The sequence below is a fragment of the Eutrema salsugineum genome, unplaced genomic scaffold, assembly GCF_000478725.1.
Source record: "Eutrema salsugineum unplaced genomic scaffold, Eutsalg1_0 scaffold_17, whole genome shotgun sequence".
NCBI lineage: Eukaryota > Viridiplantae > Streptophyta > Magnoliopsida > Brassicales > Brassicaceae > Eutrema > Eutrema salsugineum.
In genome coordinates this window covers 1084070-1098657 of record NW_006256852.1, presented here as the reverse complement: position 1 = coordinate 1098657, position 14588 = coordinate 1084070, and the positions used below count along the sequence as shown (strand labels likewise).

The 14588-nt window shown below is 38.3% G+C and overlaps 1 pseudogene; it reads right to left on the bottom strand.

Moving 5' to 3' along the window:
* Positions 1-12663: 12663 nt before the first annotated feature.
* Positions 12664-14261, bottom strand: LOC18020479 (annotated as a pseudogene).
* Between the last annotated feature and the right edge of the window lie 327 nt (positions 14262-14588).

Below are 14588 nucleotides of genomic sequence, written 5' to 3'. Positions count from 1 at the left end.
AGTTAGAGCTTCAAAATTGGTTGGACAAACATTTAGAGCTTCAAAATTGGTTGGTAATGGTGGTTGGCAAAATTGAAGAAGATGGTATTTTCATAAATAAGTGATATATTTTAGGATGGTTGTGTATTTTTGGTATTTTTCAGAAAAAATAAAAATTGAAAACGTAATGGCATTTTCGTGAATATATGTGGTTGTGAAGAGATAGTAGGGAGAAAATGGCATTTGTTGAAGAGAGAGAAAAAGAGGTTAGATTTGCATTTGACTTCAATTTTGAGGTCATATGTGCAAGAACCCCTTGTTTTAAAGTCACTAAGGCCACTATGATATGGGACTATCAAAATGCATGGGTCACCGATGGCTATGAGATTGGGAACCTTATGACAAACAACTTCATTATGAAACAATCCAATCCAGATTATGTTAGATAGGGTAGGCTGATTGCGATTGGACATGCCAACGAATCTAAGTATCAAGCAATTTAAAAGCATCCTGATGAAATCAAAATTTTCAGTAATCCCAAACACAAACATACTGTGTGTTACTCAATGATGTAGCAATTACGTTGAACAAGGTTTTTGAGGTGACACACAATGTAAAAGGTTTATCAATTGTGTTTTCTCAATGATTATATAGTATGTTTGGATTAAAAACAAATTACGTTCTTCTTTTCTTTTTCAGAACAAATTAGGAGAAAGTACAATGTAGCTGATAAATATTTGATTAAGAAAACTTTTATGAAATCGCTTGACAACAAGAATCATATTTTGATCATTTCTGGCAACATCATTACATCCCGATTGTACAACTTCAACTCATGTTCTCTAACCCATGTTGCTTTCAAAATAACATCAAAATGGCAGCTCCTACATTAGTCATTTTAAAAATGCACAATATTGGCACTAAAACAATCATAAATCCAAAAAGACAGTTGTAATCCACAAAATAAAAATAATCATAAATCCAAAAAATCAGTGCTACAATGAAATCCAAATAGCTCAAAGCTGGGATTCGAAAATGATCTTAAATGAATGATTCAATGACTTTTTGTCATAGACTGAAAAAAAAATATTGAAACAAATATAAGTTTTACCAAATAATAAGATCATGCGAAATTGAAGCCAAAAAATCATGCAAAACCAAGTCAATTCTAATAAACAAAGTAAACATATTCTTTCAATCCTCAATTGGGTCATCTTAAAGCGGTTCAGTTACCAAGGATGGCTAGGGTTTCCCTTCGGCGCCTCCCTTCTCTTCGCACCGTGAAACTCATTCCAATCTAAGTTCTTGCTCTCACTCTGCGTCAGATTTGTTTGATTTCACTGTTCATTAAGCCTTTGACTTTATTTTACAAGTTTCCCACCCTTTGTTTGATCTGAAGAAAAAAGTCCAGATCTACTTGTGTCGCGACTTAATGCTGATGAATCACCCAAAGAAAAAGAAGGAGCTGTCCTTGTTGGATGAGTTGAAAGAGCGTGGGTTACTTGAAGACGGGGACCTGGTGGACATCCCTGAGATCGAGGATGAAGATCTTATAGAAGAAAACTCTATGAGTGTGGTTGTCCGCTGCTTATTTCTTTTGGTCCACAAGGTGGGTGGGTTAATCAAGGTCGCCCCTCGATCTGGTATTTAGAAGGAAAGTGAAGGGTCGTGGAGTTGGCGAGAACAGAGCCCAATTCAGTTTCCAAAGTGAGAGAGATATGCAGTACGTGATTCAAAAAGGGCCATGGTTTGTTAATGGCTGGATCATCGCACTGGAACAGTGATCTCCATATCCAGGACCTGACTTCCTAAATCTGATCCGTTTTTGGATCCGAAGAAAGGGCTTTCCTGTTCAAAAACTGAAGAAACAAACCATGGAAAGCTAGATCTCTCTGCTTGGAAAGGTTGATGCTGTTGAATTGCATGCCGATTTAGTGGAATATGTTAGAGCTCATGCGTGGGTGAAAACAGATATGCCTCTTCTGCTTCAGAAGCTTGCAAGATTCAGTGATTCACTGGATATATCTCCTAGTTACCACTGCAATAGAACAGCGTTGAGATTATAATATAAAGAATTCGAAATCCAAAGGACCATTGTTACTCTATGAATCTACGAGGACTGAAACAAAGCTAAGAGAAAAGATGATTTGATTGTGACTTTAACAACAAATAAAAGCAAACTAAAGACAATTTAAATTCAAATTAAAACAAGCACTAGACTAACACAATTCGCAGGAATTTTAGAGATGGAAATCAAACGACTATTCAGGACACAGATAAACGCAAGTCTCAAACTCAAACATAAATGAATATCAATCCGCTGTCGTGGCACTGATAACTTTGTATAACAACCTAAATCCTAAACTGTGGTTTGAACTTAGAAAATCACAGACAAGCATTAACAATCAGGTTTAATCTGTTCACGATTCGCCTTAACATCAACTGTCGTTGGCTAAGGACGAATCGCTCACCAAATTTTATTCTAGCAACCTATTATACTTTTGATGAACATGTTAACCTAAGATCGCAGATTGAGTGATCAATTCAATCTAAGCATTAAGAACAACTATGGTGAAGACTATTCTAATTAAGCCCTATTTGCGTTTAATCAACAACTCATTGAAATCCTCAACGCCTTAATCTAGCAAAGAGATCTACTCAGACATGGAGAAAAGAGAAACAACAAAAGATGAAAAAGAATTCATGAATAAAAATGAAAGATAACAAGGGTTCAGAATTCTTCTCAAGTGTTGCAGGATTCTTCTCTCAAATCTTACAAGCAAAAACTCTCCAAAGTCTAGAAAATTGTAAAAGAAAGCGTAAGTTCCAAAGTAGGCGGCTCTGGACTCTTTTTATTCCTTCTCACGCGTTTCAGTAATAGGTAAAATCAGTTTCCATATTTTTCTCCGGAAGTTGGAGCAGGTGCTCTAGGAATGGGTGAAATCGGGAGCAGGTGCTCCGATCAAAATTTCTCCATCAGCGTGTGAATTTGGCTCCTTTTGCTCAGCTTTATCTCCTTTTTGCTCCAGTGCTCCTTGTTACTCCAATTCTCTCCTAAAGCCTCCTAGTTACCTGAAATGAACTGAAAAAGACTTTAAAGATTCCTAAAACGATCAGTAAACACATGTTAGAATGAGTCAAAATCTTCACTTATCAACTCCTCCAGATTTGGATCTTTGTTTGTCCTAAAAAAAAACTAAATCTAATTCCAGAGAAATGATCGGACTATGGTGGGAACTCGCAAAAACTCAGAAGACCGTGAACCTGACTACAACCTGCAGACCGCATACATTAGAACAAGAGCAGCACTTTTTAACCAAAACCTCCTCAACAAACATAGCCGACCCAAATCCATACTTGATTTTTGAGCCCATAAAAGTTTTACTTCCAGACAGTACACTCTCTACCTTCATTAAAGATTGCGTGAGCTTCTTGTTCAAGGCACTAGGCTAGAAAATCGAGGTTTGGTGTGAGGAAAGCCATTTGATGGTGGAGCTTAGAGTGTTTAGAGGTTACCTTAACAATATAGAGGATGCAGGATATCGCGCAAAATTGTAAGAGAGAACTGGACTCATTGATGGTCCACAACCTCTAATCACTCTAGCTCTTTTAAACCAAGTTTCCAATCTTCGCTCCACTTTCCACAGGGTCCATCACGCGCCAAGGGACACAAATTTGGGTAATAACTCTCCTCCCTTCATCCTTGAACATTTTTTTTTTTTTTAAAAAGAAGGATGAAGGAGGCTCTACATGATTATGTGTGTCCCTAAAGCACGAAAAATTTGTATTAAAAATCTAAAATGATACTTATTTTCAAATAAATAGAATATTAATATTTCATGTAAACTTCAAAGAGAAAAAACCAAATCATAACTAATAAAATACCGCATTGACTGTCTCTAATGCTATCAATTTTTAATGTAGGGCTGGGCACACAACTTGATTATTTGGTTTGTCAAAATTGTTGCCTATAATTAGTTACCAGGATATTTACCATTTCGTATTGATATATTTAGTTTGGAATTTTTTTTTGTTTTTCAATTTTCGATATATACACAGTAGTGAATATCTTATTATATAAAGGACAATGATTCAAAGTATTTTGACACATATGTTCAACTAATTTTCTTATATTTTAACAAATCTTATTAAAAAGGTCATTCTATAGTTGGTTCCTAATTCTAAAAACTAAAGAAAGAAAATTATATTTAGCTAAAGAAAAAATAATAGATCAAAATAAAAGAAATAAAAACTATAATTTATAAAAAGGTAAAATTATATTTCAGTTTAGTATAAAAAATTAAACTATAGATTAAAAATCCACAACCAAAATTTTCTTTGCTATTTTTTTAGTTCATAAGCTCAAATATATATATATATATATATTTTATATTATTTATGATAGATTAATGCATAGAGTGATTATTATTATATTAGTTTAGTTATGTACAAGTTTTGATTATTATAGTTTTATTATTATTTTGTGTTTAAATAATTTTATGATTGTTAATAATTTTATTTTAAATTTATATATTACATATATTCACAAATAATTTTTATTTTATTTTTTATTATTAATATTTTTTTTACGAATTATTATCTTACTATAAACTGGAATATATGCGGATATTTATCTAATAGTTCTGGCTCTTTTCAAATCAAAGAATGGTCAAGGATTTGGAATATATTAGCATTTTATTAGGGGATAAATAACAATTTGTAACAGAAAAAATACAAATCACAACGTCACTTCGATCAAGTGAACAATAAAAGGAAAAAAAAGTGTTCAATAAAAGAAACCCTGACCAAAATCCAGATCCAAATTATTACCCTAGAAAACAAAAAATTAGAATTTATAATAATAACAGTTAAGCGTATGAAATTTCCCAAATATGACATTAAAACCTTTATTTCATTGATAAAATTTGGTAATGTATTTAAGTTGTAAACATGGTTGTAAAAAAAAAAAACCAATTCATTGCATAGACTGACTTTATTTTATAATCAAGGATATGATGATGTTGAACGTTTTTGGGCCGGAAAAGCTATAATTTTGGGTTGCATGATGTGCAAATTTGTTGAAGAGGCGGTCAATGATAATAGTATCACCAAAATGAGCAATAAGCATGGATTCAGTGATTGATCTTGCTCTATTTGCGATCTTTCTCCCAACTTTGATTCCATGTGATTGGTTGATCTGCTCAAAGTTTAATCCCTAAGCTACTCTGCAAGAGCACATATATGCAGTTGTAGTATCTAGGGGTCGAACCACAGAGACTAAAGATCACTCAATAAACCTTGTGTAGATGGAGTTACGCTAAGCCGAAGTATGCGAAGCAAATAGCAATGCGACAGAAATAAATAAAACAGCAATGAAAACGGTTTGTAAATTCGATGTGATAAAGATTAGGTCTAGGGTGATTTTCAGGAGATCACTGAATGCAGATCGACTTAACTAATCAGGGTTCAGGTTTAAGCACAGTTCTTGAACTCGAAACACAGAATTATATTTAACCAACTTCCGTTGTGAGAATTATCTAAGTTAAAATCCTAGAATCCCAAATTCCTTTGCAAATCCTACAGATTTAAACCAGTCTTAATGCACAAGTTCGATATGTTCACAAAGCAACTAAACCAAATTCCTTTGCGAATAGCTACTTTGCTCAACCTAGGTTCTTTCCAGTTATTCAATTACACTTCCGTGTCAATTAAGTAACCTAAGATCTAAGTTCTAGGTGATCAATCCAGAATTAGCATTAAGAACAACCTAAGATGAAGAACTAACAGATATGAACCCTAACTAGCAAGTTGATCAAACATTCAAAGAAAACCCTAAACCTAACAGATGATCTACTTAGACATGATTATTGAAACAACAAACATGATAAATAGAAAGCAATAGATTAAATCGAAAAAGAAACATAAAGGGGTTCGAAATCTTCTCTCTAAACGAATAGAGTTCAGATTTGTCTCCCAAAGCTCAGAAATCGCAAAAGCCGAAAACTCAGAGTATCTCTCTCTCAAAAATCTAAGGTTATCGTAAAAAGGGAATAAAAATCCTATATACATCTCTAAGACACGTCTTGGGCTTCCTTGAAAACGTTTGGGCCCAACTCCTTCTTCAAATAGGAAACAAAATCGCCTTTTCCTTATTTCTCTGACAAGTGTAGAGCGTCACTCTCCATGGTGTCGAGCGACACTAAGGCACAAAATCCATTCTTGACGAATTTGATCCTGATTAAGCTCCAAAGTGCTCCAAAGTCTCCAGATAAGCTCCAAACGTAACTATGACCTGAAAAGACTCCAAAAGACTCGAAAGACACACTAAAAAGACTCTATAAATAAGACATATACTATGGTTAAAAACCATAAAAACCATGATATATCATTGGTCATCATCTTCTTCTTCATATGTTTTGTCGAAAACAAGATACTCATATTAGGAGATCTTACAATATCTTCGATATAGTCAAGTAGATATACTTAGTATCTACAATATCTTGTGAATATTCTCTCCTACGTGTATACCCTAACAAGCTCATGTAACTATATATATGTGTGTATATGCATCAATGCGAATAAGCTTGAACTCTTATATGGTATCAGAGCCAGCACCTCAACAAAACACAAAACCCTAAAATTTTCTTTTACAGCGACATGGAAACACCAAGCTCTACCGCTAAGTCCACCGCAGAACGCACCACTGTTTACAACTCCGCTGATCCAGCCAGCTCCCTTCTCTCTGTCAACATGGGAAACATCACCAAACTTATGAATGCCAACTACTTGATGTGGCATCATCAAGTCGAAACTTCACCACTTTCTGACCAAAAGCGCATCCACTCCGGAGCCCACCATTGTTGTTGACGGCCAGACAACAGATAATCCAGACTACACACCTTGGAGAAGACAAGATCGACTCCTGTACAGTGCTCTCATTGGAGCACTCTCCTTGACTGTCCAGCCACTTGTGGCTACCGCAAAGACCACTCACGAAGTTTGGTCCATCCTCTCTGAAGTCTACGGCACCTCCTTCCGAGGACACACCAAGCAACTGCGACATCAAATACGTAGCGGATCCAAAGGAACCAAATCGATTGCTGAATACATGCGTTTCATGAAGTCTAAGTCCGATGATTGGCGCTTCTCGGAAAACTGATGGATCAAGAAGATCTCATTGAAGATGTGCTCGCCGGTTTACCAGAAGACTACAAACCTGAGATCGACGCCGTCAATGCTCGCGACACTCTTATTTCCTTCACGGAACTCACCGAGAAGCTGCTTAACAGAGAAGCGACTCTTCTCTGCACGCAATCAGAGCCCTCTGCTTTTCCCATTGCAGCCAATGCGGCAACCAAGTCGCAAGGCACCAACTGAAGATCTGATAGCAACAACTAGCGCAACAACAACAACTGGCGCGGAGGAGATGCTAACTCGTACAACCGGAGATGCGGGTATGGTCGTGGTCCGCGCCCTTATCTAGGAAAGTGTCAAGCCTGTGGCACACAGGGACACTCGGTGCAACGATGCCCAAACTTTCGAGTTGTCAGCATCACTGACTCCTCCAACTCCACCTCACCGTCATGGAGACCAACGGCTAATACAGCAGCACTCTCGCAACAGCACCCCGATGCGAACTGGCTCCTTGACTCAGGGGCATCACACCACATCGCATCGGATCTCAGCCAACTGTCGTTTCACTCACCATACAGTGGTTCAGACACAGTCGTCGTGGGTAATGGCTCAGGGCAACCAATAACACACACTGGTTCAGCTTCTCTCTCAAACTCCACTAAATGCTTTAAGCTCGATAATGTGTTATGTGTTCCCACTATGCAAAAGAACTTGATCTCGGTCAGTCAATTCTGCAAGACTAACAGCACATCTGTTGAATTTTTCCCTGATATGTTTCAGGTGAAGGATCTGGCAACTCGGGCTCCACTTCTCAACGGACGGGTTAAGGACTGCACCTACGAGTGGCCTAATACAGAGTCTCTGCATGCTTTTTCTGTTTCCAAGTTTTCAGCGTCTGACTGGCATCATCGCCTAGGACATCCTGCTTTGCCAGTTTTAAAAACCATTGTTTCTCAATTTTCTCCAACTTTACCCCTTAATAAATCAGACTTGTTGGATTGCAATTCGTGTCTTGTTAACAAAAGCCATAAAATTCCCTTTTCTGACTCCTCTCTTACATCCACGCACCCGCTCCAATTGTTGTTTTCCAATGTATGGACATCACCAACTATTTCAGTCGATGGCTTTAAATACTATCTCACCATTGTCGATCATTACACTCGATATGTGTTGTTCTTTCCCCTTAAACTGAAATCGCAGGTAGCCAATATCTTCATCAAATTCAAAGCACTCGTCGAAAACTAGTTTCAACAACGCATCTGCACCTTCTACACGGACAATGGGGGCGAGTTTATCGCTCTAAGAAGCTTCCTTGGTGTTCACGGCATCTCCCATCTAACCACCCCACCACACACCCCGGAGCACAATGGTATGGCAGAACGACGACATCGACACATCGTCGAGACAGGTTTGGCTCTCATGACACATGCTCACATTCCGAACACATACTGGAGTTATGCCTTTGCTACTGCAGTATACCTGATCAACCGCATGCCAACGAAGATACTATCCATGGAGTCACCATATCAGAAGCTCTTCCAAGCCATGCCCAATTACTCTCGCCTCAAAATATTCGGCTGCCTGTGCTACCCATGGTTACGTCCATACACTACCAACAAACTCCAACAGCGATCAACCCCTTGTGTCTTTCTGGGCTACTCGAACACCCAGAGTGCCTACTTATGCCTTGATTTGAGCTCCTCTCGCCTCTATATTTCCTGTCATGTCCACTTTTGTGAGCATTCCTTCCCTTTTTCCTCTCTCTTATCTTACCCGCGACAATCCTCTCCTTCGTCTCTTGAAACAGAACAAGCATGGGCTCCGTCAATAGCTCCTGCAGAGACTTTTATTAGTCCACTCCCCGGTCCAGCTTCTTCACCGGCCTCACCAGCTCCTGAGCCAGATCCCTCACCACTCCCTCTGGAGACCTCACCTGCATCATCACCGCACTCTGATTCACCAGTTCCTGCGGTTCCGGCTGATACTACACTGGTTCCTGCAATGCAAAATCAACATCCGATGGTCACAAGGGGGAAGAATCAAATCAGGAAACCAAATCCAAAATATGGTTTTACTGCTACACTACTCACTGACATTGAACCTGCTAATGTGACACAGGCACTAGAAAACGAACGGTGGCGATGAGCTATGAGCACCGAATTTGATAACCAAGTTCGTGAACATACATGGGATCTCGTACCTGCGTCTCTTGCGACAAATCTGGTGGGGTGCAAGTGGGTGTTCAAGATCAAACACTTACCGGATGGATCCATCGACAAATTCAAAGCATGTCTGGTAGCTAAAAGATTTCATCAGAGACCTGGTGTTGATTTTCATGAAACGTACAGTCCAGTCGTCTGATAACACCGTATTTTGACCACTTTTATGGATCATAATTGTATCTTATGCAGGTATTTTAACTCTGTTTTCAATGTTTTTAAAGTGTTTTCAATGTTTAGAGTTTCCAAAGACTTTACAGGAAACTTGGGCAAAAGATATGCAATTTGGAACAAATGAACAATTTTGGATAAATGCAGACCGTCAGAAATATGACAAGCGATGAAGACATTCTCACCGTCCGATCACCCCCAAAATTTGAGACAACATATAGGACCCAACCAGATTTATAATGCATTTGGTTTGGATACAATCCAACGGTTAGATCTTCAGATACTCCCGATGCAAGAATGACAGAAAATGCAGTTCCGGAAGAGAGCAGGTGCCGGGACCGCGGCCAACACCCATTTTCCCGCGGGTAGAGCCACCGCGACCGCGGACTTTGGTCGTTCACTTTCCCGACGACTTAATTAAAGCCCAGATCAATTCCTTTCGTTATTTTTGAAGCCCTAAGTGTCCAGAACCACCCTAGAAGCTATAAGTACCCCCTTTAGGTCATTCTAAAGAGGGGAATTGAAGGAGAGACAAACTTAGAGAGAGAGATAGAGATTTTCGGCTTCTAAACCCTAGGAGGCCGCCGCCCTTGGAGGAGGAGCCGCCGCTGGAGGAAGACATCGCGCCTCCGTCGTCGCTTCCGTTCTTCGTTCTTCTTCCTTCTTTTCTTTAATTTCCTGCAACTTTCAATACTCTGTGATGATTGTTTACAATATGTTTGAGTAGTTACCCAGTTGGGTTTAAAGGGATTGTTCAAAGGGAATTTCATGTGTCTTTGCTTATGAATCGATAGATTTAGGATTTATAATCTTCTAGATGTTCTTTGTTTGCCTTTAATCTTACTGCGTGATTCTTTGCTGGCCACTTAGAAGCCGATCTGATATGATATGTTGCGAAAGCTTTCATTGATTGTCTGAACTAGGGTGAAACGAGAAATTCTTCTATAGGAGTGGAAACCTACCTGTAGTTGAGTTGTGAATATTGATGAGTCTTGTTCTGCTATTGCATCTTCTCCCTTCCAGAATCAGAGTGGAAACCTACTGATTAGGGTTGCGAGAGATAGTTGTTTAGTGCTGCGAGAGTAGGCTATTCATACTTCCGTGCCTCGAGTTCTAAAACATACGTAGTTGATTACCTTTATCACTTGTTTAAAATCGACCTAGCATAGACTATGAACCCCTGCGAATTCTCCTTGATGCCCAACATTTGCCTTTCATTGCTTACAACCTTTGATTTAGCTTGCTTTCCATTCGCTTGTTCTTTGTTTTCAATCGCCTAGTTTAATCTCTTTTTAGTTGCTTTACTTGCTTTCGTTTTTTTCAATTGCTTTTTAGTTTTTAATTGCTTTCTAGTTTAGATTTAGTGACAACCAAAAACCCAAAATCAAAACCAAAACTTTTTTAGTTCTAATCTGATTTAAGCGTTGCAGTGAATTCGTACTGAAACAACTAAGTCTCTGTGGATCGATACCCTAAGTACTACAGCGCACATCTGTGCACTTGCAGACATTTAGGAGTTATAAATTTAAAACCTGAAGCTTAGTAAAACGAAAACAACAAACCCCGCTTTTGCTCGTAATTATCGTCAAAGTACCGACGATTCACATTGTACTCAGTGTGGCAGTGTCCTTTGACTGGCCTCTACACCAGCTAGACGTGAACCATGCGTTTCTCCAAGGCTCCCTCACGGAAGAAGTCTTCATGGCCCAACCTCCAGGTTTCATCGACAAGGATAAACCTCGCATGTCTATCGTTTACGGAAAGCCATCTATGGGCTCAAACAAGCTCCGAGAGCTTGGTATACAGAGCTTTAGAACTTTCTCCTCCAGCTTGGTTTTCGAAACTCAGTTGCGGATGCTTCTCTATTCTTCTACAAAGACGCCACAGTCACGCTATACCTTCTAGTACACGTTGACGACATTATCATCACTGAAAGTTCTGCATCACGCGTTAACAGGCTCATCGATACTCTCGGGCAACGGTTTTCTCTCAAAGACCTTGGTGAATTCTCATATTTTTTGGGCATTGAAGCCACTCGGACTTCTACTGGCCTTCATTTATCCCATCGCAAATACATATTGGATCTTCTGCGACGCACCAACATGGTTACAGCTAAACCAGTTATCAGGTGTATTTGGAGCTATTTGGAGCTGAAAAAGTAAAACCAGGAAAAGAAATGGTGATCAGAGCTTTAAAAATGGTGAAAACAGTCTTTTGGAGGTTCTTGGCGCTAGCCTGTACCGCAGGGAGCTTTTTCTCGGCGATTTTCATGTACCGTTGCTTTCTATCAACGATGGCATTGCTCTGAATGATGGATCGGAGTATCGAACAGTGGTTGGAAGCCTGCAGTATCTGTCACTCACCCGACCAGATCTTGCATTCGCCGTCAACAAACTCTCACAGTTCATGCACCGGCCTACTACAGTTCATTGGGAAGCCGTTAAACGTGTACTTCGCTATCTCGCAGGTACATTTCAAACCGATATTTTCTTGGCTCGTGACAACAAACTCTCTCTCCATGCGTTCTCCGATGCTGACTGGATGGGTAACCGTGATGATTACACGTCGACTGGTGCTTATGTCTTATTCCTTGGCCAACACCTGATTTCCTGGTTCGCTAAAAAACAAACCGGCGTTGCGCGGTCCTCAACGGAAGCGGAGTAACGAGCACTCTCTGAAGCTGCATCTGAAGTTAGGTGGATGTCCTCTCTTCTGACTGAGCTTCAGGTTCCGACAACCACTATACCAGTTCTATTCTGTGACAACATATGCGCCACATATCTCAGCACCAACCCGGTGTTCCACACTCGTATGAAGCACATCGCGCTAGCATATCATTTCGTTCGGGAATTAGTTCAGTCGCGACAACTCAGAGTGTCTCATGTCTCATCTACCGATCAACTAGCAGATGATCTCACCAAACTATTACCGTCTATTCGCTTTCGGACGTTGTTTGTCAAGATTGGACTCGCTTCTCGCAGTTCACGAGGTCCATCTTGAGGGGGCGTATTAGAAGATCTTACAATATCTTCGATATAGTCAAGTAGATATACTTAGTATCTACAATATCTTGTGAATATTCTCTTCTACGTGTATACCCTAATAAGCTCATGTAACTATATATATGTGTATATGCATCAATGAGAATAAGCTTGAACTCTTATAGCTCATATGTCTGTATCTTGTTAATCTCAAATGAGCCTTCATTTTGGACAGCCTTCATAACCTCTCCTTCGTTCGGATTGTAGAACGGTAAGTTGAATGAATCGACTTCTGATTGTTTCACGACACCCTGTCCTCACAATTGTTCATTACATTATGTAATGGAAAGTAAAAAAAAAACAAAAAAAGAGATCAATCGTTGTTTCTAATAACAAAGATAGAGATAAAAGAAAATGATAAAATCTAAATTATTTGATATCAAAAATAAATAATATTAGAATATATGCAAAGCATGGACCAACACCTAACTGATTTGTACTACCTAGTGTCGTTGCTGAGTCACAATTCAGATTAAAATCCAATGCATGTTGACAAGAATATGTTAAAACGACGTATATGTACATTTATATATTCAGTTATATATAATATCAATAACTAGGTCGATAAGTGCATCAGAAAGCAAGGACCAAAGGTAGAAACCGTCTCTGCATAAAGGATCTACATCCTTTTTTCCTATGAACGTTAGGACCATGCGTCCATTAGGCAACATCTCTTCAGAACGCATTCTTAAGAATGAGTAGAAATCAGTTTGAAACTGATACATATAACTATGGCACACACTTAGAGAACATCCACTTCTAATGTACACATTATTAATGTTATCTTCAAGCCCTTGAGGTACCTTGGAAAGCCAGTGAATACTATATGATGAATGAAGAAAATGGAGAGATTTGGTTGGAAATAGTCTTGAGTAGAAAGAGCCTGGTACTCCCGATATGAAACACTTTCCTTGAACCTCTTTATTAAAGGAAGGGACCAACTTGAAAGATGTATTGAAATCGTTTTGTGGAAGATCGTTTAAGCAATAATCAATCTCTGGTAGGTCTGCTTTGTTTGTTGGTACGATCTTGTGATCATGTTGACGATTTGGAACATAACCAAAAACGTGTTTTGTCCTGAAGAACATCCTAAATCTGACACTTTGATGCATATAGGAAAGTTTAACTTAAGTAGCATTTCTTTGATATTTTCTTCCACGATTGGTTTTGTTTTAGAAATAATATTTTTCTGCCAAAAAAAATATCATTTTATATAAAACTGAATGTTTCAAAGTTGCTAACTGATTTTCTCGTGATACATGTCAAATCAATACATCAGATTCTAACATGTGTAACAGAGTTTTCCAAAAAATAAATTTATAATACATGCCTAATTAAAAGTGAGAGTTACTAAACAAAAAAAAATTATCCTAAATTCAAATTTAATAAATTATAAAAATAAAAAAGTTAGTAGTGAAAAATACACGAACTGTTGATCTCATTTAATAAAATCATCATAAAGAATTACTACGTGAAGAGGAAAAAAACAAATGAATTACCACGTGCAATACCTGATTATCAGAATTACTAAAGTAGCTATGTTCTCCATCCCCTCCATTCATACTAAGAGCATTCATGAAAGAGTTCCTAATATGTATAAAGAAAAACCTTAATATATTAGGGTTACGAAGGGGTTTAATCTTACCATGTACACATTTAATCAATTTATACACACAAATGTGAAGACAGAAAAAAAATTTTACCTTGAGGAAGACATGGCGATAATTTGGATCAAATTCTTACAAGATCAAAAATGTTTTTTTCTTTTGTAACTAAGATCAAAAGTGTTGCTCTCTTTGATTATATGTATTATGGTCGAGTAGATCTGGCTTGGGTAAACGATATAACGAAACACTCAAAAGAGCAATACTTTAAGACGCAAAAATAAGAGTAGCCACCAATGACTGCACCGATAGAGTAATAAAAGAAAAAATTTGGAGACAACCAAACTTATCAGCTTGGTTCATTTGATTCCCTATTGGGGGTATATATATTCTTGTTTTCTTTAATTTTATCGTACTCACCTTCTTTGGATTCCCTCTCT